At 41.4% G+C, this 14,032-nt stretch overlaps 1 pseudogene; it reads left to right on the top strand.

The window, feature by feature from the left end:
- Positions 1-563: 563 nt before the first annotated feature.
- On the top strand, positions 564-13,686 carry LOC120736360 (annotated as a pseudogene).
- The last annotated feature ends 346 nt before the right edge of the window (positions 13,687-14,032 follow it).

The raw sequence follows: 14,032 nt of genomic DNA, 5'->3' as shown, positions 1-14,032 counted from the left end.
ACACACACACACACACACACACCCCCCCCCCCCCCCCACACACACACACAAAGCTCGCTGTAGCTCTGGTATTTTAGGTTCTTATATAACTCACAGATTTTACAAAGACTGTAATCTCCAAAAGAAAACAACAAACCAGCCAGCTCCTGACAGCTGTGCCAGCTACTTGTAAACATGAACCACATCCTTAATTATCACTAATGAGATCATTTAACTTCAAATATAACTATTATAAAATTGCCATGCTTTCATTGAGTTATCCCTTTGTTTTTATTTATCCATGAACACATATACGAGGGTCATAAACTGCAAACTATATATTCTTATCAGAATTTAAACATCTATGTTAATATCTTAAATATTGATATAGAGTAACACAGTGTCAGACGTATTTTATTTATTCCATATTGCCTAAATTATTTTTACAGCAGTTAAAATGTTGATGACAAAATAACACTGTTATTATTGTTCTTGTTGTTATTACTAGTACTACCGTCAATAATAATAGTAGTAGCGACAGCAGTGAGAAAAAAAGTATCAGTAATTATTTATTAACATTGTAACTTTGGTCGCGCCTGACTGCCTAAGAACATGACGTCACAGGGGAACAGCTTCATGAAGTGAAAGGCTCTGATTGGTGCAAGATGTTCATGAAAACGGACGTGAATGAGTAACCCCACGCGCCTACGGTCCATCTGTGTTTATGCATCAACAGAGAGCGCGTGGGGTTAAAGAAACAAATCCGTCTTCGTGTTAACGACTCTAAACTTCCTGCTCGCGCGCTGTCTGAATGTCTGTCGGGTTATTCCCCGGCACGCGACTCCACACAGTCCAATTCAAGCGCGCGAGGACACTCTCCCGGCCCTCTTTCTCTCGCGCCTGCTCGCGCGCAGGGCAGTGAGAAGCGCAATGATTTAGCGGCTTTTAATTCATTTTTCTCACATTTGGCATCGCAGCTGTGTGATGCTACATGTCGTTTTTGATCTATTTTTATGTTTTACTCACTGGATTCAGCGGCTTTTTGCACTTTTGATGAGCCTTTTTTTTTTTTAACCAACCGCATGTTTTGAATGTCTCAGGGTTTTTTTTTATTTTACGCACTGTGCAAGTTTGCACGGGTACCGGTTCCCTGCCTAAGTCCGAGATATTTGGAGCGAGCTGCTTGACTAACCCGGGCCGTGCTAGTGTTAGTGTCCCGGGTTAAAACCGCAGGATGTTGACCATAGTTCTCCTGTCTTGCTTCTGTTTGTGGACACGGGGCCAGCGCTTGGACCACGACAGGTCAGGAATTTCTTTTTCGTTTTAGCTGGTTAAGCTTTTTTTAAGGCAATTTCATTGAAAACATGTTTTAAAAATAAATGTAAATAGATAATTCTAAATAATCTTGCTCACAATGATACATTTCAACTGTCTGGTGCTTTTCAGTGACAGTCACAGCAACGCACACCTGTGCAAAACACGAGCGTCTTCTTCCTTTCTGCATGGTCTTGTTTCTAATTAAAGGGTTTGGCTCAGAAGCAGTGCTGAAGAAAAGGCAAACAAGTCAAACACTTTAAAGTCTGTGCAATTAAAGAACATTTTAACTAAAAGACAGCAACTAAAACCGTGAATTCTTTTCTAAGGGGAGAGACCTGGGAAGAAAGGAAGAAGAAAATCCAGAGTTAAAAAATAACTAGCAATGAATGATGATGGGAACACTGAGGAGGACATGATGAAGAGGGGAAAGTATGTGGAGGGAGTGGAAAAAAGGCACGCACAGCACCCTCCCCTCCTCTATGGCTGATATATTTCATGTTCAGACAGGCACCAGGAAACAGGAGATGTCAATAACACACACACACACACACACACACACACACACACACACACACACACACACACACACACACACACACACACACACACTCTCTCTCTCTCTCTCTCTCTCTCTCTCTCTCCAGCCGGTCTCAACTAGTACAGGCGACATAAAGAAGTCATGGAGCCACAGAGTAGTTTTTTGAAGCCTCAAGTCATATTTCTCCCTCAGATTGTTTCTGTGTCTTGTTGTCCTAACAGTTCATTGGATTTCTGTTCATCCACAGGGTCACATGACCCCGTGCAGGCAGCAACACCCCCCCACAACGCCCCAATCCTAACAACATGATATGATCCTCAAACATGCTGTGTGTTCATGTGTGTTTGCAGCTGGGCGGACCAGGCCACGTTGTCCCGTGGACTCTGTCGCTATGGAAACAGCGTGGAGTGCTGCTGGGGCTGGAAACAGTTGGACTGGGGGCGATGTGAACGTAAGGACACACATTTATACGTCCTTTCAGTGAAGTCAGTCTAAAATCCTCCCTAACCAACTGATCAGCCAGTGGACTTTCCTTTTAACCTACTTAATGCGACTGCTGATAGCTGTTAAAGACACAGACTGTATATAGAAGAAGGCAGTAGATACAGTGATGTCACTTGTAGTTTTTTTTTTTAACCTGCATATTTTTAAGCTTCAGTTTTAGCTTTTGTGACCAGGCATTTGTTGGTTTGTGAGGTCAGACATGATGGTATTTCAACCCTAGGGTTCAGTGATCAGCTGTCAGCTAATGCTAGCAAGCTAGCATCCCCAGCAAAACCAGCATGTTGGTTAGAGAAAGTTTACATTTGTTTCAATGGGGGACCACAGTCAGACTGGTGATGGAAACCAGTCGACAAATAAACTGGACTGTGTTGACTGATGGTTCTTTGTTAAACCAGCAGCTGCTTGGAAGGAAGGAAATCAGCTTTAACTGTGTTTTTGTGAATCTGTTCAGGGTTTAAACACTGAAGGAGCAGCTGCAGAGACCGGAGTGTGTTATTTCATTTAGGACTGAAAACTGATCTGCAGCCAGTCAGCCTGACATATGTTTGTACATGATTCAGTGTATGTTAACACCCTGTGTGTGTGTGTGTGTGTGTGTGTGTGTGCAGCTCACTGCCAGCAGGGCTGTAAACATGGAGAGTGTGTGAAACCAGACCAGTGCAAATGTCACCCAGGATACACGGGAAAGGCGTGTAACCAAGGTATGTCTTTTTACTCAGCACAGAGTATACCAGGTTCAGACGTACCTATTCAAACTGCACCAACTTCTCTATTTTTATGCATTTGTAAGTAAATGGAGGTGTTACATTTAGATATGAGTGATGCACAGATGCTGTGTTGCTGTTAATAAGGAATATCACATTTTTTTAAACTGGCCATGCCATACCATGGCAGAGATAGATACTGTGGTGCTTTGGATCATTGCCCGTTTCTATCCTCCATCATTCTGATAAAAATGTCTCATCTCACCTTCATGTTTTTGAATTTAACCAGTGTTTTGCACCTTATTGTGAAGCCTTTGCCTTTAGTCATTCATTCATGTTTGTTTGGTGGTTGTGAATGTTGGAGGTAGGCCTATAGTGGTTAGCATAGCTGCCTTCCAAGCAGTTGATGTCAGTCAACTGGGTAAAAATGGCTGTGATTCCTGAGCACTTTTGTTAAACCCATTTGAATTAAAGCCGGAAGTCTGTACTTCAGTCACATCTTGCTAGTGTGATTTTTGCTAGTGTGTGTGGGTACAGAGAAGAAAGTACGAAAGCTGTATGTTAATATATATGCATGTTAAAACTTGACTGTGGATCTGCTTCTAAATTAACCTCAGTGCATGAGCAGTGCAGCAGTGAACCTCACAGGTGTGTTTCTAAATTAAGATAGATATAAAACTGCCTTTTAATAACCTGACAGAATAGGAGATTGCTCATAAAGTTAGCTCACAAAGTGAGAACTCTTCAGCACATCTGCAGGGAGCTGGTCCAGATGTGGACTCCTGGTTTCACAGAGATCAGATTGCCCATCATGCATCTGTTTTGCCTCAACAAAACAGATGCATTCCTGTCATGTTTGTTTGACCTGCAAGGGCGTGTTTTACCTGAAGACCCCCAAAACACACAAACACACTCTTAACTACTGTTTCTAATCTTAGGCCTACTCCACCCACACACAGTGTTAATGTCCTGATTAGAGGCTTCATTATGACTCATATCCTGACCATAAAACAGCATCTGGAGACCCCCCCAGAGACACTCTGTCACACAGCGTGTGTGTTTGGACTTCTGTCTTTGAGAGGACACTCACTGAGAGACCTCAAAAAGCCCTTTGAAGCCATGACGACCGTCCTGCTTATGATGGTTTCAGTCCTGAGTTTATCTAAACTCAGATGTTTCTCCAACACTTCAGAGCACACCGCTCTGTCTTCCTTTCATTTAGATAACTTAACCCTTTAACACACAAAATTGCAAAATTCTAAAATAATTCTCTTCTTTCAGGAACCATTTCAGTTTTCTCTCGAGCCCAAAATGTGAAGCGCACATGGCAAAATCTATTTGGAGCTGATTTTCCTCTGTGCTGCCACGATAAATCAACTGTCAGCATAAAGCCCGTCTTCTCTCCTTTCCAAAGATGATTCAAGTTTGTCTGTAGCACAAATGGAAATTTAAAGAGCGCTTGTAAAATGGCCCTGCTACTGAGCCTGTGGTAATAAAGGGTTAAACCAGGTGTTTACCTGAGGAGTGGGTGATTTGTTCCACCTGGAATGCACTTTTTGTCTCAGAGCAAGAGGTGTTTTTACAAACACACACTTATTTAAAATGCTCAGGGCTTAAGGTCAAAGGTTAATCCCGCAGGCTGACAAGATGAGTGAAAACAGGGAGGAGTTTTATGTTTAATGCCCCCTCTGTGTGTGTGAGTTTCAGATCTGAACGAGTGTGGCGTGAAGCCTCGGCCCTGCAAACACCGCTGCATGAACACGCCAGGCAGCTACAAGTGTTACTGCGTGGACGGGTACGCGCTGCAGCCGGACGGCAGCTGCAGGAGTGAGTTACTCATCGAGCGTTCGATTCCCTTTCGCAGAAGTATTTATGCACGTGTTCAGTGTGAGCTATAAGCTAAAACACAGTGCAGTCACCAGCTTTATGAGGCCTACTTGTTTTTCTTGTGCAGAGTGTTTTATGAGTTGTCTCTTAGTAAAGACAAACATTATAATCCTTTTTGTCCTGTTTATTTTTCTCTGTGAGTCATACTTTGATTTTTTTCCGGTGTCTGTACGCTCGCAGATGCCCAAACCTGTTACCATGCCAACTGTCAGTATGGCTGTGAGGTGATCAAAGGGGCAGTGCGATGCACCTGTCCATCGCCAGGGTTACGCCTGGGTCCAGACAGACGCACCTGCGTCGGTAAGTTAGCTTGCTTTTTTAAATTCCTGGATGAAGAAGTGCAGGATCATCTTTCGTCCTCCACCTTTTTCTTTCTGTTCAGACATCGACGAGTGTTTCTTGGGTGGAGGCGTGTGTCCTCGTCGCAGAAAGTGCGTGAACACTTTCGGGAGCTTCATCTGTAAATGTCACCTGGGCTTCAGACTCGTGTACATCAACGGGCGGTACACCTGCATCGGTGAGGCTAAAACCCTGGAGATTAAAGTAAAATAAAATAAAATGTGATTTTACAGAGCTTTCATTTCTTCTTATACATAAATATGTCTTAACTATTCACAAAACTCCCTTCTAAGTCACTGTGGCTGTACATAGACTCTTTAGCATTTTAGCCACTGCCCTGCTGTTTTAATTAATTAATTAATTAATTAATTTTTTGGGGGGGAAGTGACCATATTTGGACAAGAAGGTGAAGTTTTAACTTATCAGTTAATGCTAGCGTATTTGGTTTGCAAGCAGCATCACAAGACTGTATGGGTGCATCACACCTATCTAAATATCTAACCCATAGTTAGATAGGTTTACTGCAATTAACTTCACAGCAGCCATATTAGCGGTCAGACAATTACATGTAAAATGTTCCGATATGCTAACAGCATAATATCACAAACATGCCACAGGTCCAGTTCAGGGACTCTAGTTACCTGAGGTGGAGCCTAGCAGACAGCTAGCAGCGACATCTGCCTGTTTCGAATGATCTATAAAGACCAAAATGGTTTTTGTTTTTTGTAGCAGGCTGGAAACATGTTTAGTCTGCTGTGAAGTTGGCCAGTTTGACATCTGAGTCTGTGGGGACTGACTGAGTTTGGGGGGCCCTCAAGTGGACATTAGAGGGACTGCAGTCTATCAATTCCATGCTGGCTTTATTTTTAGTTCTGGAGGTTGCTGCTTGTTTTAATGGAATGTTTTATCTGCTGTTTTAGCCATAAAAATATGCTTTGTTAGTTGAATTCATTTTTTTAGACTGATTTCTGGTGTTGTAAATAACTTATTCTTCAGACTTAATCAGAATGAAGTTTAATTTGTTAGAAGTTAAAAGAAAAAAGAAAAGAAGGCGCTCCTTCCTCGTTTCTCTCTTTGTTACCAGATAAGGACACTCGTCCGTTCTGCTCTCTGAATCCATCGTCTCCAAAGTGCAAGTGTAAAGACGGCAGCTGCAAAGGTAAAAACAGCTCTTTATCATAAACACCTGTCCATCTCTTAAAAGGTTAGGTTAGGGTTTATTCTTTAGACTTTTCTTGTTGTTTCAAATAAAAAGAGAAATCTGTCGAGTTCTAAAGTTGTATGCTGCATTTCACACAATCATGTAATCAGCATGGTAAAGTAAAATGATGGAAAAAAGTTTAGATCTGTTGATTCGGTAGTGTCCCAGACCTTCCTTCAGTCTCTGTCGTCTGACTCTTTTATTGCTACTCAGGACAGATGAGAGGCAGGTGTTGGTGAACTGCAGGCACCAGTCAGACACATTTCAATGATAAAATCTGCTTCAAAGTCTGAGCTGAACTTCAGCTTTGCTTCTGTAAATTTCCCCACCAAAAACACAAAACTTTAAAAAAGGTGTTGAGCTTATAATTAGCTCCACTTTGGGCTGAAACAACATAATGAACATTGGCTTTGTCATATCTTCACACACTGCTTCTGGTTTAGATTTAAATAAATAATGACAGAGTGCAATATGCCATGTGAATTTTTTCCTTTGAGGTTGGATTTCATAATCTTTTATAGTATTATGTTTTAATTAGTGCTGTCAAAACTAACGCGTTAAAGCAAATTAATCCGCCATCACGGTCAACGCGATTAAAATTTTTAACGTAATTAACGCATCTGGAGCACAGAATGACTCAAAATCCCTGAAATATTTCAGCTAACACATTTCGGGCAGTTTGTCCAAGTAGAGTTACCTATGCACATTCGCAAATAGGCAGTTGATCTGGTAGTGACGGGCAGCTGAACCAATCAACTCTATATGGAAGATGATAATGATTTCTCAATGGGAAATTTGAGTATTAAAAAATAACAAGACGGAACAGTCGACCGACATAAAGCATTATGCACATTGTGCCAGAAGGAATTTTCTTTTCACCGAAACACTTTGAGCTTAAAATTTCACATCGACACAAAGCATACATTAGTCTGGGATGGTGCTAGGACTTTGGCTAATGCGTCACCCAGCTTGCGACAAACCACTCACGGAGCAGGGGACTCAGTAAGTCTACCTCGGACATATTGACTGAAACAATGCCATGTGGATTGCAACAAACTGCAGACCTATTAATATCAATGAGAACACGCTCTTTACATAGCTTTGGTTCCTTATTTCAAGGACTTGAAGTGACAGAGAGAGAGGGGATAAATGTTTACAGAGTTTTTTGTTAACGTGAATGTTCAAGCTGTTCAATAAACATGTTAAGTGCGTATATTTTCCCTTTTTCTTGAGTTTGTTTGCTCATGCAAAATGAAATGTGATTAATATAGAATAAAAATGAATGATATTTAATCGTGACTAATCAATATTAATCCACAGTAACCCAGTGATGAATCTGATTCAATATTTTAATCGTTTGCCAACAGTAATATATATTATATATTAGTGTACACTTACCTATTAGTATATAGGTTTTTAAAAAAAGTTGTATTTCACAGGAGAGAACCTGTGTTAAAAGATATAAGTTAAAACTATTTAAATTCTCTCTGAAATGCTGTCATTGGACTAACATCACACAAAGTCTAAATATGATGTCTTAGCAGACAAACAATAGACAGACAAACAGATTATATAATATAAAGTTGGGTCTGAGAACAGCCTGTGTAGATCAACAGCATAGAAACATGAAGGAAACCTGTTTCTCTTTCTCTTCTTTACAGCTGATGGGAAGATTAAATTCACTTCTTTATGTCCCAGCACACTAGTTCTTGTTCTAGTTGTTTTATTGGTCTTATGCCTCTTGTGTATCAGTTAATGGCACACAATTTATCCAGACTGTACAAATATCGCCTAACAACCACTCATTTTTCACCTGCCTGTCCGCCCTGAGGTTTACACTGTTTTTAAGCACGTCAGCAGTTCCCCCGACTGCAAGTTTTGTTTTTGGCCTCAAACTCTGAGGCAGCAGTAAAGTTCACTTTCTTTGTTTTACTCATAGCCATCCCCAAAGTGACGGTAGAACCGCAGAGACCAAGAACTACAACTCCCATGACCTCCACCATCATCACTACCGCTACATCTCCTCCAACCACCACAACTACTCCCATCCCAACAACCTCCCTGTCTACATCCACTGATGTTATGACCACCACTCCAACACCTATAACTGATACCACTGCTACACCAGTTACTGCCACTACTGTGACAACAACAACACTTGCTGCTACTACTACAACTGAAATGGATACGACGACTCCCACAATGCCTCCTCCGTCCACCACTTCTGCTATTACTACTGCTAGTACAACAACAAATGTTACTACCATCACTGCAAGTTCAACTACACCCACCACTCTGCTAACTACAACCCAGACGACACCTTCTTCTCCTCCTCCTCCAACAACAACAACACCAGCAATCACTACAGTGCTGCCGAGTACCTCGCTGCAAACCACAACAGTGAACAACAAGATCAACAAAGACGTGACACAAAAGCAGCGAGGAGACGTGCACAGTAAGGACACACAAACACAGCACACATCCACGGACCTGCCGAGTATGAGCTCGCCCAATCACACTGTTGCTAGCTTAATTAATTGGGAAGAAGTCGCTCTTGTTGCTGTGTTTCATTATGGCCAGGTACAAAGGTAATGTTATAAAATGTTTGCTGTGAAATGTTAGCTTCATGTATCAAATACTTTTATTTTTAAAGCCAGTTCATCAACTTTCAGGACATTTTTTCAAACACTGAAATCATCAGTTTCTCAAAAACTATTAAGGACTAAAGTCTGAACTTTTCACGGACCCCAACGTAAAAGTGACTCAGTGTCTGTAATATGGGACAGATGCAGATGCAGGTCTGAATGTTGACCAGTAAAAATAGAAAAAGAAAAAAGAAAGTCCACTCCGAGTCGGGGATGAGTTCCTGCCCCAAGTGGAATAGTTTAAGTATCTCGGGGTCTTGTTCGCGAGTGATGGGAGAAGGGAGCTGGAGATCGACAGATGGATTGGGGCTGCGGCTGCAGTGATGCGGACGCTGCAACGGTCCGTCGTGGTGAAGAGGGAGCTGAGTGTAAAAGCAAAGCTCTCAATTTACCGGTCGATCTACGTCCCTACCCTCACCTATGGCCACGAGCTGTGGGTAGTGACCGAAAGAACGAGATCGCGGATACAAGTGGTGGAAATGAGCTTCCTCCGAAGGGTGGCTGGCCTCTCCCTTAGAGATAGGGTGAGAAGTTCGGCCATCCGGGAGGGGCTCAGAGTAGAGCAGCTGCTGCTCCACATCGAAAGGAGCCAGCTGAGGTGATTCGGGCATCTGACAAGGATGCCCCCTGGGCGCCTCCTGGGTGAGGTGTTCCAGGCATGTCCCACCGGGAGGAGGCCCCGGGGCAGACCCAGGACATGCTGGAGAGATTATATCTCTCGGCTGGCCTGGGAACGCCTTGGTGTGGAGGTGGCTGGGGAGAGGGAGGTCTGGGCTTCTCTGTTTAGGCTGCTGACCCTGCGACCCGGCCTCGGATAAAGCGGAAGAAGATGGATGGATGGAAAAGAAAGTCCAACACTTGTGTAAATTCTAATATTAACCTCCTAGGACCTGGCGTCCACATATGTGGACATCACATTATTATTGATTTAGTTATTTAGACTAAAATACTCAATTTTGGTGTACAGGGGCCTGATATCCACCTACGAGGACATTATACTGCTACTGTTCTATCAAAATTTTAAACGAATATCCTCATATGTGGCTCTTATTTTTCTTAAAAACAAAAATAAGGTTGAAAAAAAAAATCTGGTAATTCTTTGTTTTTACATTCATCGGGCCTCAATATGCCCAAATATCAAAGAGAAATTAAAAATGCATGTCGTGGAAGAGTTCGGGTCTTAGGAGGTTAAAGCAGAAAGAAAAAACAAATTAAATTAGTTGGTGTGTTGTTGAATTTCACAGTAATGTCAAATGAAACACTTGGAGTACTTTTTAACATGAAATACTTGATTACAAAAATAAAGAAATTTCTATTTTCATTTGACTTTAATGCTCGATTGAGAAGATGTAACAAAGTAAAAAATATCAAAAACAGTCAAAAACGAAAGAAGGTCAAGCAGGAGATACAATAGCGTTGAAGCTAACCTTCATGTTTCAGTATGTTTGGTCTACTTAAAGTTTTATAAAGCTTCACACTGCCAGTTAGAGCTTCAGCAGCTCCACCATGATCATGGTGGATGTGAAGCCTCCTCTCAAAACGCAAAAATTAGCTACTTAATATGAGAAACAAAAAATTAAGAAGATCCAGACTATAATCAAGCGAAATAATCTGGCAGTAAGATGATTACACTTGGTAAGATTTCTTAAAATAAGAATTTTTTTTAAACATGTGAGAAATATCTTAAAGGAAGTGCTGAAACACTCCTTCCAAAAAAGTTCAAAACTAGCCTGTCAATGCTTCTTTCTCATTTTGAGAGAAAATATCTTGAAAAAAGGTGATTCTTCTAAGGCACACAGTGAAGTCGAACCCAGGATGGTGTTGCTGTGAGGCAGTCGTGCTAATCACTGCTCCAGTATTCTTACCTTTTGTAAATCGTTACTGGGAGGTCTTGAAGTAAGATTTTTGTCTGATTGCGTTGTTACTAAGCCAAAACAATTCAAAGAAGTGACTTAGATTGATGTCTTCCAGTTAAAAATTCATGAAAATAAACAAAGGTAGAAAAATGAAACCAGTTTTTGCATGCTAATCTAGACTTTAAATTTTTTTTTAGGATATGTAAGAAAGTAAAAACTGCAAACTTTGGACTTCAGTCTGGTTTTCACATGTGTGTATACAAAGCCTGCGTGTCGGTTGAAGAGGACTAACATTGATTTTTCTCTTTTAAAAATTTCAGTAATTAGTTTATATATGTGCTGGTGTGTTTGCTTTTGTTGGTTTATAGACTGAATGTCTTTGATGGGCGGTTAGAAGCATTTTAAATACTGAATATCAGCATGAACCAAATAATACATTTAGGATAAACTGATCGTTTACTTATTTGTGTGTGTGTGCTCTGCAGTCCCTCGACATCCCGGTCACAACAACGTGTGGGAGTTTGACATCGAGCTGGGAAACATCGCGGAAGATGCCAGAGACGATCCTGGTAAGCACAGGTTACACTGCGTGATAAAGGAGGTTAATATTCATATTTTTAAAAAAGCAGACACAACATTTCCCTGTTTAAAAGAGGAGATTACAGGGTCATATCAAACTTCCCCCGGCTGGTGACTTTAGTAGCATTCCTGTTTCCCTTCTTTGATCATAGAGGTCGGGGAGCTCCGTTGCAGCTTCAATCACAGACTCTGTGACTGGATGTCTGACAGTGAGGGAGATCTACACTGGGAGACGGTTCAAAGTCCTGCAGGTAACACACGCACACACACACACACACACACACACACACACACACACACACACACACACACGTTTTCATGTCATAGTAAGGATGTCTGATTGACATGATATTTTCCCAGTGAAAAGTAGAATTAGTTTCAATTCAGTTTCTGCTCTGATGATCGTATGTGTCTCAGGTGGGTGGTACCTATCTGTCCCCGAGCTGAAGGCGGGACAGACAAGCATCCGTGGTGCTCGACTGGCCATCCAAGTAGTCCCTTCCTGGAGCCATGGCGACCTGTGTCTCTCCTTCTCCCATTGGTTGACGGGGCATCACGTAGGGCGTGCTGCAGCTGTTCGTCAGGAAAAAGGGACGAGACCAAAGGTACTCGAGTCAAAGTGCCACGACTGTTAACTCCTGCTGGAGTCGCCTCTGTAACACTTTTTGCTGCTGCAGGTATGGCCCCGCCCTCTGGAGTAGGACAGGTGGGCATGGTTGGAGACACACGCATGTCACCTTGACAACACACTCTCTGGACAGGGTGAGGCAGACGTACATGACCCAAATTTGTTGCTGAGCTGAGTTTGTGAAGCTGATGATGACGGATGTGTGTGCATGCAGGTGCTGCTCAAGGCCGAGCGGAGGATTGGACGAAGTGGACAGATCGCTGTTGACGATGTCACTTTGAGACGGGGGCCGTGTCGATGACACCAAATATAGACCTTCAGGTCACATGATTTAAAGGACCAATGTTGCTGCAATCCCAGCATCAGGATTTCTGCCCCCTCAGAGGAAGAGGAAGTTATGTGGGTTTGTGGTGAAGCCACAGCAGCAGTGCTTCAGTTTAAATTTTGTGCTGCGTGACAGTAGAAGTTCCTGTTTATGAGCCGGACTGAAGATTTGGAAACACTCAGAATTCATTTTGGAAAGGTTTCAGATTTACTTTAACTGTTTACTTTATATGTTAATGAGTGCAAAGATTTATTATCATTAATTATCATTTATAATCAATGTAGTAAAAGTAACATATCTTTACAAAGATTTACAACTTCACACTGATTTCACTGATTTGTACAAGGATTTCGATTCATAGAAATACTGCAGTGAGAATGTAATAAATATTTAGGTCCATATTTTTTTGTTTCACTGTAACGTTGTAATAAACTTTATTGATCATATAAATCATGAGTAAGAAATCATTTTAAATCTTCTGTGTTGGGAGACAGATGCAACTTCACATGCAGGAAGAGAGGATGAGGAGGGCAGAGATTTGCCTGGTGAGCATCTGCTTCAGAGGGCGCGCACAAAGAGATGGGTGGAGCAGCCAGAAAGCTGATTGCTACTTTCCTGTTAGATCAGCAGATTTATTGGTTTATAGACACGTGACTGTGGAGAGTGAAACCTGTCGTTAATCTCTAAGCCTGTAACACCGCAATCACCAAAGTAAACCAACTCCACTCTACAGCCAAGCTACGTCATATTGTCTGTCAGAACAACAACACAAAAGTCATTACACTGAATCTATATATGCATTAAGTTAGTCTCTTTTCACAGATCCATGAATTTTAATTCGGCATTTTTCACTGCAAAATGTCCTGTAATCCAGTTTATCAGTACATCTTCTTCACCGTTATCTAACATTGTTGTTTTATGTTGTTAATAAAAAAAAGTATTGTTTAAAATAGTAAATCAAGAAGGCTTAGAGTTAAATCTGATGCCCGATACAATCATTAACTGCAGTGGAGTCATGTGTAGGATGGATGCAATTAGGCAGTGGAGAAAGTTTTATGTGTCAAAATACTGAAATAGAAGAAGAGAGATTGTTCTCACTTTGGTACAATCTATATTTAGATTTCATTGGAGAAGCACTGTTTGAGTGCTTGCCCTCACAGAACATCACTGAGTTGAAGCTACATGTTTTATCTCATCTCTTTCTCTATTTCTAATATGGATTGTTGCTTATTGTCTTGTAATCTCTCTTCATATATGAAAGAGACTTATTGTGGTTTAATACTTCAACTCTGGTTTAGAGTTATGCTGAGTACAAAGTACTTATTGGTAGCCCACAAAATGTTACTCAACAGAAGAAAAAACAGGTCATTGCCTTCTTCTTTCTGATTTAACAGGTGTTAAATAGATGAAGCCTGCATAAACATGCACTGTTCTCAGTGTATATAGAGCCCCGTGTCATTCAGAAAACCACTGTAGTTAATGGAGTTCGGGCTAAACAGTTTCTTAGTGAGACAGTGGAAATAACAAAAA

Source organism: Simochromis diagramma, unplaced genomic scaffold (assembly GCF_900408965.1).
Source record: "Simochromis diagramma unplaced genomic scaffold, fSimDia1.1 OVJJ01000703.1, whole genome shotgun sequence".
NCBI classification, from domain to species: domain Eukaryota; kingdom Metazoa; phylum Chordata; class Actinopteri; order Cichliformes; family Cichlidae; genus Simochromis; species Simochromis diagramma.
This window is presented reverse-complemented; position numbering and strand designations above follow the sequence as displayed.